Here is a 15,888-nt window from a genome sequence, read left to right on the forward strand (position 1 = left end):
GTGCCCACAGAATTGCCCCCAATCAATGCAGAGTGCCACAGCATTGCCCCCAATCAATTCAGAGTGCCCCAGCATTGCCCCAATCAATGCAGAGTGCCCCAGCATTGCCCCCAATCAATGCAGAGTGCCCACAGCATTGCCCCCAATCAATGCAGAGTGCCCACAGCATTGCCCCCAATCAATGCAGAGTGCCCACCGCATTGCCCCCAATCAATGCAGAGTGCCACAGCATTGTCCCCAATCAATACAGAGTGCCACAGCATTGCCCCCAATCAATGTAGAGATGCCAGCGTGCCACCTTTCAATGTAGAGATGCCAGTGTGCCACCTTTCAATGCAGAGATGCCAGCGTTCCCCCCGCAAGACCAGTGCACTTACCCGACGACAGCTTCTCTTCAGTCCAGACTCCCCGCGTCTCCTCCCGTCCTCCTCCCGTCCGTGCACTTACCTCACGGTCACGGCAGCTTCTCTTCAGTTCAGTCCCTGGCTTCCCGCGTCTCCTCAGTCCTCCCGGCGCCTTTTTCTTGGCCAATGACATGGGGTTGGCCTTTCGGCCAATCAGGAAGTGGGAGGACCCGCTCCCTGATTGGCCAGGAAGAGAATCCGTGTGACAATAGCGAATTTTCATTCGCTATAGTCACACAATGGGTGTGCTCTTGCGAACACGCTCTGCTCCCTGGCCGCCACATCTGCAGCTGCACGATCTGCATCTGTGCTTGCACGGGACCGTCAATGACACTGCGCGTCCGCGCATGCGCGCACCTTAAACGGAACATTGGCGCCCGGTTGCTATCCGATTTACGCCGCAGCCGCTCTCACTTTGCGTTTCTACAGGAGACCTATTTTCGCCTAGACTCTATTCCCAGGCTCTATAATCGGGATTTCCCCTGGGTGTATCATGCCCCTTCTCCAATCGAAAGGGGTGAGTATAGTCATTTCTAGATGTATACCCTGGTTTTTCATAGCTGCGCAGGCTGACCCCTTCGGCAGATATCTTTTGGTGAAGGGGAAGGTGGGCCAATTGACCGTCACTTTGTTAATTGTGTACTTGCCTAATATTGACCACTTGTCTTTTTTGCAGCGTTTGACTCCAGCTCTGCTGGGCTTTCGTGAAGGATTCCTTTGTCATGGGAGGGGACTTTAACTTTGCCCCTGAACCACTCCTTGATACTTCCCGTGGGTCCTCTCATCTGGCAAATGCGTTATTACGCAGGCTGAAAAAGGAACTTTCCCTCCTCCACCTTGTGGACCCCTGGCGCGTGATGGACCCAAGTGAGCGAGACTACACCTATTATTCTGCGATGCATAATGTTTACACAAGGATCGACTTCTTCCTGGTCCCCCAAAATGATCTCCCCTTGGTCACCTCCGCCCAAATTGGATCCTTCTCCTTTTCAGATCATGCTCCCATACACATCCTGATCAACTGGGACTAACCCGGTAGGCCGCTCACCCGGTAGGCCGATCAACCCGGTAGGCCGCTCACTTGGCGTCTTAATGAGTCATTCCTGCAGCTCCTTGATATACGGAATGAACTGGACGAGGTTCTATCTAACTATTTTACCGAAAATTCAGACATATCTCTTTCATCCCCGATTGTTTGGGGGGGGATACGGGGGGCTCTATTTAGAGCCGAATCGCGATGGAAAAGGGAGAGGGAGAGGGGTGATTGAGGCCTTGCTCACCTGTATTGAGGAGCTGAGCATGAAACACAAGCATTCCCTAGCGCCCGAACATCTGCCCCCCTGACTTGAGCTGGGGAGGAATTAAACAACATATTCTTCCAGAAAGTGATGGGGGGCATGGCTTGGGCCAGATGACATTTCTATGAATTCTCAGACAGGATGGGGACAATGCTGGCTCATGCCCTTCGGGGTCCAAGAAAGCGCACCTTCATCTCATACATTTAAACATCAGGTGGTCAGAAGGTCCATTTTTCGTCCACCATTGCAGGGGAATTTTATTCGTATTACCGGGCCCTATATAATCTTCCGTCTCCCAATTCACCATCCCTTGGATCAGATGGTCAAGGGGGGGCGGAGGAATACATCCGGTCTTCTGGTATGCCCTCCCTTACACGGGCACAGAGCCTTGCCCTTGAGGGTGAAATTACGAAGGAGGAATTGGTGGCGACGTTGGCTCAGGTGAAGCCTCATAAGGCTCCTGGCCCAAACGGGCTTACTCTGCCCCATTATAAGACGTTTGCTGCACGTCTTGGCCAACCCTTACTCTCCTTTTTCAATGCGCTCCGCGACGGTACTGCAATGCCCCCGGACTCCCTGAGGGCATATATCACTCTCATTTATAAGGATGGCAAGGACCCAATGGCTTGCGGGAGTTTTCGTCCTATTGCCCTCCTTAATACCGATCTTAAACTTTTTGCCAAGGTGCTGGCCAATCGACTCCTGCCCCTTATCCCCCAATTAGTCCACTACGATCAGGTAGGCTTTATTCCATCCCGGGAGGCTAGAGACAATACGACACAGGTGATCGATTTAATCTCTGCCGCCCGGACCTCCCGCCTGCCACTGGTGCTATTGTTCACAGATGCGGAGAAGGCTTTTGACAGGGTGGCCTGGGACTTTATCCAGGCCACCCTGTCGCATATTGGTCTTGGACCTCAGATGATTCATTGGATTCTGGCCCTATATTCTTCTCCGTCTTCCGCGGTGAGAGTTAACGACTGGCTGATTTTTTCCCTATTTCCAACGGCACTCGACAGGGATGTCCGTTGTCAGCCCTCATCTTTGTCCTCACCTTGGAGCCTTTTTTGTGTTCAGTCCATGCTAATCAGGACATAACGGGGCTGCAGAGAGCCGGGAGTCATCATAAAGTTGCCACCTATGCGGATGATCTAATCTTCTTCATTTCCAATCCGACCTCGTCGTTGCCTGCCATACTCCAGGCCCTGGACCACTATGGTCGCCTCTCTAACTACAAAATCAACCTTGCAAAGTCTGCGGCTCTCAATATCTCAGTCCCAGATGCGGCCGTAGGTACGTTACGGACTTCCTTTCCTCTACAGTGGGTGTCTAGCTCCCTTATATATCTAGGGGTGCATGTTACAGCGGATTCCCTCGACCTCTTCCGGTTCAATTTCCCGCCATTGCTAGGGGTAATTAAGGCAGACCTTCGTGCTTGGCAGTCATTGACACTCTCCTAGTTTGGTCGATGTAATGCGCTCAAGATGAATGTCCTGCCTTGTTTACTTTATGTAATCCAGGCTCTTCCGATCAGAATTCCTCTCTCTTTCTTCAAGCAGGTCAGGGAAGCATTTGGATCTTTTGTGTGGGCCTCTAGGTCTCCCAGAATCAAGCTTTCGACACTCTCTCTTCCTAAGATCAAGGGGGTGGGGTTGCCGGACCCCCTACGGTAATTTAGGGTGTCCCATCTGGTGCGGATCCTCGATTGGCACTGTCACGCGGAGGCCAAGCAGTGGGTGAATCTCGAACGTGAGGTGATGGGTTAGGTGCTGCCTCTAGGCCCATGGTCCCCCCTGCCATTATTGACCCATTTGCCGGTCACCCGGTTATTGGTACTACTCTTCGAGAGGCCAGAATGGTAGGGCCATACCCAAGGGTGGCCCCCTCGCCCTCCCCCTTACTGCCTATCTTGGACAAACCCAAGTTGCCCCCGGGCCATACGAGTGCCCGTGTGCGGAGTTAAGCCCGGTCTGGTAGGATGCGCCTCAGGGATGTCTGATCCGGAGGCGACGTCCCACCTCCCATTGACATCTCTCGCTGGTCTCTGGATACCCTCGACCCCCTCAGTGTGAATCAGATTCGCCACTTCCTCCTTTCTCTCCACCAGCCGGTGTTCGCCCCTCGGCCGTTGATGCCGTTCGAAACCGTGTGCAAGAGGGGTGACCCTTCTAGACACTACCTTTCTTTTATGTACACTCTTCTCTCTGACGCGATGGAGGGTCTTCATTTGCCCTTCTTCCGTCAATGGGAGCGTGACTTGGGTATCTCGTTTTCCCCTACACAGGCTGATAAGATATTGAGACTGATTCACAAGGCCTCCATGGCGAATAAATACCAGGAAGTGGGATATAAGATCCTGACAAGATGGTACAGAGTTCCATCTGTGCTTCATAAGATGGGTGCCGGGACCCCGGATTGTTGCTGCAGATGCGGCGCCGAGGGGGGAACCATGATACACATCTTTTTGGCTTGTCCCCTACTTAGGGGCTTTTGGGACGAAGTCGCGTCGGTCGTCAGGCAGCTGACTTTGGTCGAGGTGAGAGATGACCCTGCGCTTTGTTTATTGTTTATTTGACGAGGTGCTCGGTGCGGAAGTATGAAAAATCTTTGACTATTCATCTTCTCAATGCTGTAAAAGCTTGTATTCCCGCTATGTGGCGGCAGACTCAACCTCCCATGCGTTCCCTGTGGTTTTCTAAAATTAATAAAATCCAACAAATGGAGCATCTGACGGCCACCATTAAAAATACTGAAGAAACCACTAGGACTCTGTGGAGACCATGGGTATATTATTCTGGCACTGACGCCTATCTGCAAGAACCCGGCTGATCATATTGTGCCTTTTGGCAATTCTTTGAGGTTCTGCACCCCGGCAGCCTCGCCCTGGCCCCTCTTCCCTTTTCCTCTACTTTTGCCCTTTTTTCACCCGCTCTGCTTTTAGCTTTACTGCTTTTTCATTTTACTTTTGTCCTCCATGTGGGAGGGTATCTTTCCACCTGCCTGTACACCTGTTGTTTATTATCGTGGTGTGTTGAAGTGCGTCTCTTCGGGGGGCAGAACCAGGCATGATCAGGCTCTCACCTAATTACGTTTGATGATGCAAGTTTCAGGCAAGGGATGCCCGAGTGTTCCCGTTTTGGTTTATATTTGCTCCCTTGAACACAAAATCTTTATCATTGTGTGGCCATGCACCTGTTAATTGTTTGCTGAACCTGTAATGCTTGTTTGTTATTCTATGAAAAATGAATAAAACTTCTAATTAAAAAAAAAAAAAAAAAAAAAAACACTGACTCTAGAACTGCAGTTTTCTTTCATTCCGCAGACATTTACTCTAAAGCAGGAGGCCGGACTAAATGCAGCTCATTGTTATCAAATGAAGCAGACAAGATTGGCCAACTTGTAGAATTATTCTTTAGGATAGAATCAATATTCTTCACCCCAACTTTCATTGCATGGGAAGAGAGGCAAGGGTTAAGGCAGATTCACAGGCTACAACAGCAGACAGATATACCCCTTCGGGACAAGTCCAATACATAAAGTTACCACCACCTAAACCCCCCAGGACCCACCTATTCATCATTAATGAGTATACCCCTGAAGGACACAGCATCCCCCAATGGAAACTCCATGTACAAAGTATATGGCTAAGCTCATGAAGGCCACGTCAACCAAATAGGTGACTCAGCATGCTGGAAAACCTCTTCCTCTTCACAAGTGCCTAATCTGACATCCTGCAGTACAGGTAGAAGTGTTCTGGTTGGGGTTTGAACTGAACAACCCAGTGCTGCAAGGTGATGACCACTAAGACATTCTGCTGCTCTGTCCTTCTGTTCAATTTGCACCACTCTTCTAGCATGAGCTTCTAGATTAAACATCATAGGGAAAAAGGCAATGCTCTCCTTTGGAAATGCTAAAAATACTTGCATTGCAGGTACCTCTGCAGGAAGGGAGGTACAAAAACCTGCTTATAGACCGTCCTCATCTTCCTGCAAGGGAAAAGCTTGCCATGGTCAGAGTTGAGACTCCTTGCACAGGGAGAGTTGTAACAGACTCCTTTACAGTGTCTTGACTACCTGTGGCAACCTGTTGGTAGGGGTCATCTTCCTCCCTGGATGCCTGAACAAAGCAGGACATTTATACCGGGTTTTGCCTGTCAAGCACCAAAGGCCCAGTCTACGGTGTGCATAATACATGCAGATCTGGAGAGGCTTAATAGAAAGTGTCCATTAGTCAGCTTCCCATACACCAGCTTTATGAGGCCTGCAGAAGGGCTGACAATCCAGGAACAGTATCAGTAAGGAAGACGCTGCCCCCCTCCAGCTATAACCTGCATAGAGCAGCCACAGCATAGAGGGATTAGGCTGCAGCGGCACAAGGGCCTGTCACAGTAAGAAATAAATCCATGATAAACAGACACGGTGCAAAGGAGAACTCCATATTGTTAGGAAAAAATATTATACCATATATAATTGCTATTCTAGCTATGAATTAAAAAAAAATTAAAAAAAACCCAATTCAAACTACGGCTGCTAAAGTATACTAAGCTGTCATAGTTACATAGTTAGTGAGGTTGAAAAAAGACATCAGTCCATCCAGTTCAACCTATGATGTGTGTGTGTTTGCTTTTAACCGTACATTGTATACCCCTGTATGTTGTACATTGTATACCCCTGTATGTTGTACATTGTATACCCCCTGTATGTTGTACATTGTATACCCCCTGTATGTTGTACATTGTATACCCCTGTATGTTGTACATTGTATACCCCCTGTATGTTGTACATTGTATACCCCTGTATGTTGTGGTCTTTAAGGTGCCCATCTAATAGTTTTTTGAAACTATCGATGCTCCCTGCTGATACAACTGTTTGCGGAAGAGAATTCCACATCCTTACCGCTCTTACAGTGTAGAACTCCCTGCGTATTTTAAGGTTAAACCGCCTTTCCTCTAGTTTTAGTGAGTGGCCACGTGTCTTATTGGATTTCCTTTCTCTGAATAGTTTGTTCCCTATGCTAGGGTTGCCAGTACAGTATTTGTACATTGATATCATATCCCCCCTCAATCGTCTCTTCTCCAGAGAGAATAAGTTCAGTGCTTGTAGTCTTTCCTCATAGCTGATGCCCTCCATTCCCCTAATTATTTTTGTTGCCCTTCTCTGGACTCTCTCCAGTTCCAGCACATCCTTCCTGAGGACCGGAGCCCAGAACTGGACAGCATACTCCAGATGTGGCCGGACCAGAGTCTTGTAGAGCGGGAGAATAATCTCTTTATTTCTGGAGTGAATCCCCTTTTTTATACATCCCAGTATTCTGTTGGCTTTGCTTGCAGCGGCTTGGCATTGCATGCCACTGCCAAGCCTGTTGTCTACCAGTACCCCCAGGACCTTTTCCATCCTAGACTCACCCAGAGGTTCCCCCCTAGTGAGTAGCTTGCTTTCTGGTTTTTGGCACCCAGGTGCATTACTTTACATTTTTCAACATTAAACCTCATCTGCCATGTAGTTGCCCACCCCATAATTTTATTCAGGTCCGCTTGTAAGGTTTCCATATCCTGCCCAGAAGATATTGGCATGCTTAGTTTAGTATCATCCGCAAATTCTGAGATTGTACTAGATATCCCCTCCTCTAGATCATTTATGAATACATTAAACAGGATTTGCCCCAGGACAGAACCCTGGGGGACCCCGCTTTCCACACCCGCCCAATCCGAGTACTCCCCATTAATCAACACCCTCTGGACTCTCCCCTGGAGCCAGTTCTCTATCCAGGTACTCACCCTATGGTCCATACCTACCTTCCTTAGTTTGTACAGTAAGCGTTTGTGGGGAACGGTGTCAAAGGCCTTTGCGAAGTCCAGGTACACCACATCCACAGGCATGGGCGTAGGAACCGGGGGGGACACATCCCCCCAGGAAATAATGCGGGGGGACAGGTATGGTGAAATCCCCCCCAGTTTAGTGGGGTTTACGACCCAGAAAGGCGCCGATTGGCTGCCTTCTGGGGGCGTAACCTGGGCGCAGGAAAGAGCGCTTGGCCACCCCCACCTTCGTGATGTCCTGGCTGTGAGTGGTCCAGTCTCCAGCATGGACCAATCATCATCCAGGACATCCGATCGCTGACGTCGCAATGGGGGCGGTGCCGGTGCGTGCGTCAGTCACTCACCGTCACCGCCGCTCACCTTCCCGCCGGTTCCCGCCGCAGAGAAGAGGAGAGGCCGCCCACCGGTTCCCGCCACAGAAGAGGACGAGGGAGAAGCCGCTCACCTTCCCGCCGATAGCCGAGCCGCCGCCGCCAGGTAAGTGCATTGGGTTGAAGGGAGCACACACGCTGGTCTCTGCATTGATTGGGGGACAATGCTGTAGCACTCTGCAATCATTGGGGTACAATGCTGACTGTGGCACTCTGCAATCATTGGGGTACAATGCTGTGGGCACTCTGCAATCATTGGGGTATAATGCTGTGGGCACTCTGCAATCATTGGGGTACAATTCTGTGGGCACTCTGCAGTGATTGGGGACAATGCTGTGGCGCTCTGCAGTGATTGGTGACAATGCTGTGGTGCTCTGCATTGAAAGAGGCTCGCGCGCTGAACTCTGCATTGATGGGGGCACGGAAAAGCATATACCTGGTGAGTAAAAATGCTGTCCCCCCCCAGATTTGTGTGGGTTCCTACACCCTTGTCCACAGGCTTACCTTTATCTAGGTGGCAACTCACTTCATCATAGAAGGTTAATAGATTGGTTTGGCAAGAACGATTTTTCATGAATCCATACTGATTACTACTAATAATACCGTTTTCATTACTAAAGTCTTGTATGTGGTCCCTTAACATCCCCTCCAAAATCTTGCAGACTACTGATGTTAGGCTGACCGGCCTATAGTTACCCTGGATATATCTCGGCCCCTTTTTAAATATTGGTACCACTTGGCTTTTTTCCAATCAGCTGGCACCATACCCGTCTGTAAACTATCCTTAAAGATCAGGAATAATGGTCTGGCAATCACCTGGCTGAGCTCTTTAAGAACCCTCGGGTGCAAGCCATCCGGTCCCGGTGATTTATTTATGTTAAGTTTCTCTAGTTTAGTTCTAAGTCTATCTTCTGTTAGCCATGCCGGTACTTCCTGAGGTGTGTTGTTTAGCTTGGCCTTACAAGCTGGGTTAGTGTAGCCCCCCAATTCTTTTGTGAAGACTGAAGAGAAGAAATTATTCAACATGTAAGACTATTTCATAATAATATTTTGCGCTCGTACTTCATTATGTCAGAATATTATACTGCACTGAATATAACAGTGTCTATTTATGATTAATAAGCAAAGATCTGTGAGGTAGGAAAGTCTTCACTTATTCCACAAATCAATATGTAGTGAATTATTTTTAATTGATTAATTTCTTTTTAAAAGCATATACCAATCTTAGTGAGTACAGTCTACAGCAGTGTTTCTCAACTCCGGTCCTCGGGGCACACTAACAGGCCAGGTTTGCAAGAAAACTGAAATACATCACAGGTGATATCCTTTGCTGCTAAGTGATTGCAGTATTCTAGTCTGCATCTCCCCAAGGTAATACTTAAAATCTGGCCTGTTAGTGTGCCCCGAGGACCGGAGTTGAGAAACACTGGTCTACAGTATGGAATATATATAAAATATTTATTCTCAAGACATGTAATCACAATATATGATCAAACAGGAAGTGACACAAAAAAATAACTCTTACATAAACTACTAACTTTAAACAATCAATGCAATGTGATGTTTAGCTCAATAATGAAAGTGAAACTGAAACAAAGTGAAAGTAAAACGAAAGCAAGATTACCATTTCTCCAGGTGCAGCACAAACCATAGGAAAATGTTCTATATAAACAGACCACAATTGTCTGCGAATCACACGGCCGAAAGTCACTTCACTGCAGATGAGTGAGAATAAGCCATGCAAAACGGAAGACTTAAAATTGCAAATACAGTAATGCACTAAATCTGATATTAATAAAAATGTATAAAAACAAAAATCAGGTATTTAGAGAAAAATCTACCATGGTTTATACGGCTGGGATTGTAATCTTATTACCCTTAAATATGCAATATAAAACATATAAGGAAGGAAATAAACAATATTGAATAAAATCAAATAATACAGCAAGGAATATTTACCACACTTAAGATGGCCGCTAGCTTCAAATGGTCGTTACCAGAGTCTTAAGATGGATGCCAGTGAGGGAGGAGTTTCGTTTGGCGTCCCTCAAAGTTTCATATGAATGATGGATGATGGAGTATGTCTGGATGAGTCTATAGATGGACGTAGTAGCGTGTGTGATGTAAGTGTAAGGTGTGTTGTCAGTAGCGATGTGATGTCTCTCATATCTGGGCTGTTCTTTTATATGGTATGAACAAAGGGCTATAAAAATTACCATAAATTAAACCCAGAGGGATGAAACAATATTCCCATTGGTTGGGATATTCTATACCTAAACTGGTGAGATCATAGACACACCTCTCCTGATAATTCAATGTTCGTATAATAAAATTAAAGGATGATTTCTCTATATTTAAAAGTAATCATAAAAGTACAACATAAAACTTTGTCCATACTCCCAGTACATACATAAATGTCCATCTGTATCTCCATCATTCACCTTGGCAATTATTGGATCTGGTAAACCATTTCAATAGTAATTATTTTTAATACAATATAATATTTCTATATGGGAATATCTGAATAATCCCAAGACTGCATTTGGTATTTCGTCTATAGAGGGCAGTACCGTACCGTTCATTAGGTTTTGTGTATATAAAATAATTACCACTGTTCTTATCAGATGATCTTTGACCTGTTGGCTAGTGAAAGTCCATTAATTATTTGACCATGCCATAGGCTGTCAGACATAGCGTCTAGAATTGGAAGATCTATAGTGTCATAAAAACTTACACTAGACCTACACACAAACTTCTCTGAAATGAGGTAATTAGTGACGAGATACACATGTTCTTACACTTATTAAAAAGAATTCTAAGTAAGATTACTACTGTAAGAATATAAACCCAAAATGTGATATAATATTCCTAATATAATGACATAATTATGGCTAATATCTTCACACACATAATAATGTATCTATAAACACTTATATATAGTTCATTTTAAATGTCTGCTAGAGTATACTGGGGTATTGTCCATTGTTAAATAATTACAGACAGAGTGGCACAACCATTATGTCTTATCTAAAGAGGTGTCTAAAGGCCTCTTATTTATGACAAAAGAAAATAGAAATGTCTGCTGAAATTATAAGACCCTATTGTAAGCTTGTAAGAGACATTTTGTTTAACAAGTACAGATGAACTCTCCTTCACCTTAAACAAAATGGAAACTGCATCATTCAGAATCTTATATGCATAATATGAAATATATAAATGGCTTTTTAAATCCATTTTTTTTTTACCTATTATTATTTTAATCACCCCAAATAATCCCAACAAACACTTCCGCCTTTTCTCTGTCCTCAGTGGCCAAAACTCCCTTATCGTTTTTTATGGGGCCAATGTGTTCTGGCCTCGCTTTCTTACTGTTTATATACTTAAAGAATTTCTTGGGGTTCTTTTTACTCTCTTCCGCTATATGTCTCTCGTGTTCTATTTTAGCCGCCCTGATTTCGTCTTTACATTTCTTATTACACTCTTTGTAATGCTTGAATGCTGCCAATGACCCCTCAGTCTTGTATTTTTTGAAGGCCTTTTCTTTAGCATTAATATGCATTTTTATGTTGGAGTTTAGCCACACAGGGTTTAGTTTTGCTCTTTTAAATTTATTTCCCTTTGGAATGCACTGGCCAATCCCCTTGTTAAGTATGCTCTTGAAGCACTCCCATTTTTCCTCCGTGTTCTTTGTTCCCAGGGTTCTATCCCATTTGATATTTTCTAGCAGAGAGCGCAGTTTTGCGAAATTGGCCCTTTTGAAATTAAGTGTCCTTATATTACCCTTGTGTTTCCTATTACTATGATTAATACTGAAACTAATTGACCTATGGTCACTGTTTCCTAAGTTGTCCCGTATTTCTATATCCGTGAGCAGGTCTGTATTGTTGGTAATCAGTAGGTCAAGTACCGCATTGTTTCTTGTCGGTGCATTCACCATCTGACCCATGAAATTGTCCAGCAAAACATTTAGGAACTGCCTAGCCTTGGCTGAGTGCGCGGTTCCTTCTGCCCAGTCTATATCTGGATAATTAAAGTCCCCCATTATAATGACATTTCCCATCCTTGCTGCCAATCCTATCTGTAAAAGGAGGTCCGTCTCCCCCTCCTCCCTCTGGTTGGGGGGCCTATAGCATACGCCCAATATTACCTTCCCCACCGTGCCTTCCCTTTGAAGTTCTACCCATAGGGATTCTGCCTCGTCCTTAGCTCCATTATTAATATCATCCCTCATATTTACCTGTACACTGTTCTTAATATACAGACATACCCCTCCCCCTTTTTTACCTTCTCTATCTCTGCGATAAAGGGAATACCCCTGAATGGTCGCTATCCAGTCATGAGAGCTGTCAAACCAAGTCTCTGTTATCCCCACAAAATCTAAGTCCTCCTCAAACATCAGCAGCTCCAGCTCTCCCATCTTGTTGGCCAGGCTTCTGGCATTGGTATACAAGCCTCGTAATTTTGACCGGTTACATATATCCTCATTTGATGTTTTTAGGCTGCTTTCTTGATTTTTCCCCATACCCCCCCCCCCCCCCCTGGGTTTAGGAGCTCCGGACACCCTACCGCTAATGTCCCCATTTCTGCCCTCTGAATCTTGCTTTCCACTGGCTAATTCTACATCTGTACCCTCCCCCCCATCACCTAGTTTAAAAGCCCCTCTAACTTTTTGGCCATCTTCTCACCCAGTTCGGTTGCACCCTCCCCATTTAGGTGCAATCCGTCCCTACCAAAGAGCCGGTGGCCGACTGAGAAGTCGGCCCAGTTCTCCAGGAACCTGAAACCCTCCTTACTACACCAGCTCCTCAGCCACTTGTTAACTTCCCTAATCTCCCGCTGCCTCTCTGGTGTGGCTCGAGGTACAGGTAGTATTTCTGAAAATACTACCTTGGAGGTCCTACTCCTCAACTTAGCGCCTAAGTCCCTGAAATAGTTTAGGACTCTCCATCTTCCTCTGCCTATGTCATTAGTACCCACGTGTACCATGACAGCTGGGTCTTCCCCAGCCCCACCCAGTAATCTGTCCACCCGATCCGCGATGTGCCGAACCCGAGCGCCCGGTAAACAACAGACTGTTCGGTGCACACTGTCTTTGTGGCAGATTGCACTGTCATAAAAGACAGTGTAACAGTTGTTTGATTGCTACGTGAGAAAAAAAACGTAAGGGGTTAATTACTGCTAAAGGAATACTGACACTGCAGCTTCTCACATCAGAGCACCGTCCCAGCAGGTGAATAATCAAACAGACCCTGCCATACAGATGTAGAGCCCTCCTAGGTAGGTGCTAGAATGAGTGGATATCGTTTTTTGATTCTCTGCCTAACAGGGACACAGCTCATGCTGTCTTGATGATTCATATTGATCCAATAGCCATGGATTATATTGGACAGGTGGATGGAAGCCTGGCAGATGAGATCATGGATGTCTGTACAGCCCTGGCCAATTAGAAGGGGATGTGCCCCAAGGCCTGCTGGGTACCTGCGTTTATATCTGAAGAGCACATGGGCTCGTAGTCCAGTCCAGTCTACCTCTAGGGAGAGAGATCTAGGTGGGGAGGGGGCTGCTGCCTCTCCCTTGAAGAGGCTGCCATGCAGCCTTGGGTGGGTGAACTGAGGGCCTAAAACATTGAAGTTGTAACCCATTGGTCCTTACGAGGGCTGACTGAGGGAGGATGTCTGCGGATCCTGTCTGGTACTACTGAGGAAGGCTGGTGTGTGGGCTCCAAGAGCCTTGCGAGTATAGACCCGCCCACAGGGGATCCTTGGGACTTGTGCTGTTAGATCCACCTCTAGGTGACAGAAGTCAGTTACTGGGTGCAAGCTAAAGGAGACACTGGCTAGTGTCTTGAAGAGGCATGGTTCATTGAGTTCCTTCAGCTACAAAGGGACTTGTTCATCCCATACAGGTGCTTTATGGTCCTGCAGATGATCTGCGATACAGTTCTTTTGAGAGAGTTGTCCTCATCTGTGAACAGTCATTTGGAGTATCCTACTAAATCCATTCTCTTATCCAAAAAAAATGCGAAACTACAGATGATCACAAGGAACCACTGTCATATGTGTGGACTTTAAGGGCACAGCATGAGACAGATAACAACTACATGGATTTATCCTAAAATAACATTTATTGATTTATCTAAAACCCAATCTCAATAAAATGAGGAAACTGCCCCCAAACTGAGCTCAGCTCGTACACAGGAGATCAATGTCTCCTACTAATTTCACTCATGTACATCATACATATATAAGGATAAAATGGTATATATCATAAGGTTCGTGTAGGTATAGATATTTTCTCTGTTCACAGGTCAAGCATTTCGCACAAGGCTTCTTCAGGACCATGAAGATGTACAGACAGTTTTCTCTTATAAACAGACTCGATATTAGTGTTTCATAAACATAGAACATAATCTGTATTTATGTACATCATAATAAATACAAACATGGCTTACTAGCACACGGCCTTCCTTCCAACTCCCAACAAATTAACCCGACCTGGGGCGGACACGGGGGAAAAAAATCGGACCAAAATGTGTTGTATATATAGGTATCGGTCCTGATGATCCTAGGTACAAGATAAAATATATATGTGTAGTAGTGTGAGGAGTAATTACATTCTCTATTCTATATCTATTCATACAGAAAGGAGGAAGGATAATCACCTTATGAGGATAGCAGGTTGGTATACAGCGGATGGAGTTTATACTCCCATAATATGTGGGTGTCTCTCTCTATAGGGGTCACCTAGGTATATGATCAAAGCCCATCTTGTTTATGACTCATAGTTAGTGTACTCTTATCTTTAATAATGTAGGTTTCAGCCTACCTGTACGTTAGGTATATCTCTTAGATATACCCACCGCCCCTTACCTATGTAAGAAATGTCAAATGGAGGAGGAGCCTGCAGTAGTTATTTTTTAATAAGGGATTTTTTAAGAATTGTGTGTTTTTATTACTTTTTCGGTGAATAGGTACGGGTAAAATGTTCCCTATGCTCATTCACATGGGGGGGGGGGGTGGTATCTGGGGGCCCCCTTGGTAAAAGAGGCTTTCAGATTACAAGCCCCCTGCCTGCAGACCCCCACAAGCACAGGCCACGGTTGTGGGGAAGAGGCCCTTGTCTCCATCAACATGGGGTGAGGTGCTTTGGGGTGGGGTGGGGGGGGACAGAGCTTCCCCAACGCACCCACCCGCCTATGTTGGAGGACATGTGGCCTGGTATTGTTAAGGAGAGGGGGGGCCTCACTCATCCCTCCCACTTTCCTGACCTGCCAGGCTGCATCCCGGGATAAAGGGTCTGGCATGGATTTTAGGGGAGAACCCATGCTGTTTTTTGTTTTTTTACATTTTGGCCCCCGAAGGGCCTGGTATGGACTGGAGGGGCGGGGGGGACCACGCCATTTTTTTCTTTTGCCGTCATTCTTTTCTTTCCATTCATCTGTCAGTGGGGAAGCCCGCTGACAGCTGATGAGTCATGGTTGGTAAGGATGCGGGCGGCCGGCTTCCCGGCTTTCTGCTTAACAACCAGCTATTTCTTCACACAGAATTTGCATCAGTCGATCGTTTTTTGACTGATCTGAATTCGAATCGTTCTAAAAAGTTACATAGTTCGGGAGGTTGAAAAAAGACATCAGTCCATCCAGTTCAACCTATGATGTGTGTGTGTGTTTGCTGTTAACCGTACATTGTATATCCCTGTATGTTGTACATTGTATACCCCTGTATGTTGTGGTCTTTAAGGCGTCCATCTAATAGTTTTTTTAAACTATCGATGCTCCCTGCTGAAGTTGGAATTTGTTAGAAAATGAATAAACAAAACAAATTTTAACAGATTTCAAAAAAATTCATTACAATTTCATTTGGAGATTTGGATACATCTGAATCTAGGAATAACCAAAAATTTGTCGGAATTTGTATTCGCACCGAAACGAATTTCACGTGTCTAACACTTAATGGCCACCCGCTAACAGCTGGGCTCCCAGCCAATGCAAATGGCCG

The 15,888-nt window shown here is 45.9% G+C and overlaps 3 protein-coding genes across 3 annotated transcripts in view; 1 reads left to right on the plus strand and 2 right to left on the minus strand.

The window, feature by feature from the left end:
* LOC309564464 (uncharacterized protein) overlaps positions 1-15,888 on the minus strand; it is a gene marked incomplete at both ends in the record, with an annotated part of 826,241 nt that overhangs the window by 500,471 nt on the left and 309,882 nt on the right.
* The window catches only part of LOC309564057 (uncharacterized protein), a gene marked incomplete at its 5' end in the record, with an annotated part of 455,352 nt that overhangs the window by 80,275 nt on the left and 359,189 nt on the right, over positions 1-15,888 (plus strand). The window lies entirely within an intron of this gene.
* The window catches only part of LOC309564059 (uncharacterized protein), a gene marked incomplete at its 5' end in the record, with an annotated part of 69,762 nt that overhangs the window by 7,775 nt on the left and 46,099 nt on the right, over positions 1-15,888 (minus strand). The gene's annotated exons all lie outside the window — the stretch shown is intronic.

Source organism: Pelophylax lessonae (assembly GCF_965119305.1).
Source record: "Pelophylax lessonae genome assembly, chromosome: 9".
Lineage (NCBI taxonomy): Eukaryota > Metazoa > Chordata > Amphibia > Anura > Ranidae > Pelophylax > Pelophylax lessonae.